The following is a 4,592-nucleotide window of genomic DNA, read 5'->3' as shown; positions in this document are numbered from 1 at the left end:
GGCGGAGAGCCGCCCCAGTGCCGCCGCCAACCGCGGCCGCCGGCCCGCCCCCGGCACCGCCTCACGCCGCACGGCCGAACCAGGAACACCCTCCGTGGTACCGCCTGCCCAGAAACACCGCCCCCGGCACCGCCTCCCCCCTCGGTACCGCCTGCCCAGAAACACCGCCCCCGGCACCGCCTCCCCCCTCGGTACCGCCTGCCCAGCACGGCCCGTCCCGGCGGTGGCGGGTGGGGCGGTCGTCGCGCCACAGCCGCTCCGCGCCGCACAGGGCACGGGGGGCGGTGCTCTGAGGCCTCGGTGGGAAGCTCGTCCCGGTGTGGGAGGGCAGCCGTGCCCCTCCGGGATAGACCATCTCGCCCAGGCTGCACCGGCAACCGGGTAGCGGCATCGTCCGGGCGCGGGAGTGTTAATCGCGTTTTTTGTAGACATCATAAGTCGCTTTTAAAACCTTTGGATTTGGCAAAAGCGCCTTAATTTGGCTTCAAAGTCACTGATTCGTGATTTCTAAGGACTGGTCTCGCAGCACCGCGTCAGCTGCAAGGATCGGGAGCCCCAGGCTGCCCGGCCAAGGGCCGCTGTCCCGGGGCTGTGGCCGCTGCCCGCTCCGCTCCCGGCGCGCTGGCACCGGGTGGCCTGACCGCTGTCGCAGTCAGCAGTTCTGGGAGTGCTGGCTGTGCTCTGGCAAAGCTATCTGCGTGTTTGGGCTCTGTTACCTTGGGCTCTGCTTGTTTGGACTCTGGGATCAGTTCGGGACTTGGCTGGGAGGAGGCACAGTAACAGCAGGGCGCGAGTCATTCCCGTCCATGCAGTCTCTGATTTCCCCACCTCTTTATTGCCTTCCGCGACACTTTATTGCCTTCTCAGACAGGTAACGCGCATTGCTGTGCTAGAATAAAACATGTAATTTAGCTGATATTGCCATCTGCTGACGGAAACGCAGACTAGTCTGGGTGTCAGAGCATCACGGGCTGGCGTGTTGCTCGGCAGCCTCCTGGGGGTCGCGTAGTCCAACTTTCCGCAGAGAGTAGAACCCGGCTAGAACAGGTGGCTCAGGGAATTGTCCGGCTATGAATAGCTTCAGAGATGGAGATTTCACAGCTTCTTTGGATAAACTCTTCCACAGAGTGACGACACTTGGAGTAAAATGTCTTTCCTGTATCTAAAGAGATTTTTACATCTGGAGGCTGTTGCCTCTTAGGCTGTCATGGTGCCTGACTGAGAAGAGTGTGACTCCTCCTTCTCCACACGCTCCCGTTTGGTAGCTGCAGTGATTAGCAAGATGTCCCTAGAGCCAGCTTTCTGCTTCGGGCTGAGCAAACACAGCTCACAGCTCCAGCAGCCCCGGCAGTAAAATAGATTCTGGTACAGTATGTCAGTATATTTTTATTTGTTTTTTTCCTTTTTTCTGTTTGTTTGGCTTTTGTTTGTGTTTTTTGGGGATTTTTTTGTTTCTTCTGGGGAGCCTAAACCTGGACACAGCACTCCAGCTGTGGTCTGCCATGTCCCGAAGAGTGGAAGAGCCCTAACCCTTGACCTATTGACCACCCTCTTGCTGATGATGCAGCTTTCTGACTCATGTTCAGCATTTCGCCCAACCACCCTGTTCTTTTCTTCCAAACTGTTTTCCATCTAGCCACTGCCCATGTTGTATTTTTTTCTGTGGTATTACTCCACCCTAAATGCAGGACTTGGCATTTGGCAAGTGCCAAACAAAGCTAGAGTAGTTAAAGTTACATTGCATTTTAATTTTCATGTCATAAATAACAAATTTATTCAGGACCATGGAGTGTGATCCTAGAACCAGGAGAACTACTTGCCATGTTTTCCAGGAACTCCACTGAAGCACATAATTCAGTGGGCATAGTGGCAAGGTAAAAAAATGCAAGAATCTTGTTTCAGTGCTTGTGAAAAAAAAATTAAGGATAGCAAAACTGACTGAACAGAAATGGTATTTTCTTTCTGTATAAATTACATAGTAAATAAGTTATTTAAGAATGAGACCTGAGAGAGAACCAATGTGGAACAAATAAGAGGGAAGCTACTGCAAAGACAGCTTTAAATAATTAAGTCCATCACACTTCATCACAACACACAAACATCACACTTGTCTACCACTTACAGCACAAACAGAGAGAAGAAGTGGTATTTTAATATTTAGCCAACTCTCTTACAAATATCTCTAAATGGCTAAATTCACATTGTTACTCCAGTGCAATCTCTCAGAGTGCTGCCTTTTTGCACTCGCAAGCTGAAGTGGTGTAGGTATGAAGACCAATTAACAAACACTGAAATCTTGTGTAATGGCAGATGCTGAAACTCAAACAATTATCTGTTTTTATGTGGCCTCTGTACCCTGGCAGCCAGGTGAACAGAGCAGGGTATGCCTTCAGTCCTGCTGCAGCCATTGGTCTTGGTCATGGCTCTGTGCCAGATATGGGGGATGAGGATGCAGAGCTCTACTTGGCAGTTCATGGGCAAAATTTAAGCAAAATTGCATGAGTGTTATCTATGACAAAGCTGACACCATTGACTGTGTCACCTTAAGGTTATCTTGTTCTTTGTGGGCAGGGAAAAAGTAGCCCTGAATAGTTAACCCAGGTCAACATACTGACAACTGCTCATTGCCTTGTCTGTGATACACATGGCCCAAAAGAGAACATTCCCATTCTTGCCTGCTCCTTCAGAAGGCATTTATCAACTTCTGTTTTATAAGGTCCTCTTTTAAACCCAGGATTTATGTATAGCTGTTATGGACTTGGAAGGTTTATGGGAAACACTTTTTCTGTTTCTCAGCATCATATACAAAACAAAATTTTCCTGCATGGAAGAAGAACCTGCTACTAATTCACAGAACAAGTCCTTTAATTGTCCATTAGGGTGAAATCAGCCCTTTCCCTCACTAGATACCCTGAATGGTGTAAAGTTGCCTGCCAGAAAGCTCATGTGAAATAACTTTGTTGTGTTCTGTGCCTTTGATGGAAAGCCAGGAGTGTTGCCTGCAGAGGTGTAGGCTCTACTGTGTACCCATTCCCTTTATTCAATGCAGAAATGAAACCTGTGTTACCACTTCCAGTAGAAACTGAACACCTAGTGGTAATAACCTTGCAATTTCTAGATGGCAATCTGTCTGTAGAGTTACTTGTGCCTACCAATGGAAACACAGTACGTGACTGTTTTGCAGCAAAATCAATTAAAATGTCTATTGCTGTTTATTCTCCATAATTTATAATGAGATTTTATTATTTCTATTGCAATAACACCCAGAGGTACTTGCAAGGACTGGGAACTATGGTGAGCAACAACCTGCACCAGCACATGGGAAAGTGGGATGTTCTCCTTGGGGATGTCTTGCAATCTGTGTGCAGACAAGCTGCAACAGGTAAGTGAGAAGTTTCACCCAGTTTCTCACACCTCTGTTTTTTTGTAGACTCACTCAGACAAAACTGCTGTAGCTTGTTCCAAGACTGTTTTTCCAGCTAAACCAGAATAATGCTGGTACTAAACAAACCTGGTGCTTCCTATTTGGTGTTATAAAGTTATGTTAAAATCATATTCTTTTGATCAGCTCCCATTTGTCTGCCTCCCTCAGCTGGGGAGGCCTGCTTGACTTTTAATTATACTCCCAACTCAGTGTACCTGTTATTTTGGTCAGATGCTCTTGGCTTCAGATTAACCATGTGGCATCAAATCAAAGTGAGGGGGCTGAGGGCAATGTGTCTGATGCTGCCAGCACTCACTTAAATATGCAAGTAGAGTGTCAGGTGATGATTAATCAACTCTGTTTATCATCTTTTCATCTTTCTATTTACCCTACTGTATTTTGCTCCACCAACTTTTGGCAGTGTATCCTTATTTACCATTCAACAGTTCTATAGTCACTCCTTAAATCACATCCTTTCTGCATTTATCATTGAAGTAATTGAAATCTGTTCATTTTTATTACACTTAGGTAAAGTTATTTATTGCATTCTAGCAAAAGCTTGGGACTTGAATCAACTGAATGTTTGTTCCACCTTTGCTACAAACTTGCTGGATGAAGTGGACAGGTTCCAACCTAGCCAGTGCAATTTCTTCTTCTATAAAGAGGTGCCAATTGCGTGGCAATACGTGGCCAAAGAACTCCAAAACCAGTGGTGTCAACCACTGAGCTGTTGAAGGAAAACACTGTAGAAATGCAGCTTATTGTTGCAGCAGAGTCTGCAGACACTCCACTTATTGCTGTCAGCAAATATGTGCAGTGTGTCCTCATGCCAGACACTGTGCATAAGCACTGATATGATGACAAATTCAAAGTTTGACCTACTAACAGCTGTGTATGGTTTGTATTACCATAAGTTTACTGAGCCCTTATAGCACCATGCTGCCACGTGGTGACAATTTGCTGTTCAGCTGGAGAATATGGGCAGAACTTTCACAGAGGAGTGCCTGAGGGCACTACCAAAATCTGATTTTTCAGGAAGAACAGGAGATGGATTTTTGAACTACAATTCACCTGAGAAACAGACTGATTTTGATTTGAAGACATTTTGTCAGTTTCATACCAGTTTGTCCCAGGTCTGATGCAGTAGCATGGCCAATGCACCACCTGC

The sequence above is a fragment of the Pseudopodoces humilis genome, chromosome 1 (assembly GCF_049639895.1).
Source record: "Pseudopodoces humilis isolate 2021_Gansu_Grassland_sample_001 chromosome 1, ASM4963989v1, whole genome shotgun sequence".
In the NCBI taxonomy this organism is placed as follows: Eukaryota; Metazoa; Chordata; class Aves; order Passeriformes; family Paridae; genus Pseudopodoces; species Pseudopodoces humilis.
This window is presented reverse-complemented; position numbering follows the sequence as displayed.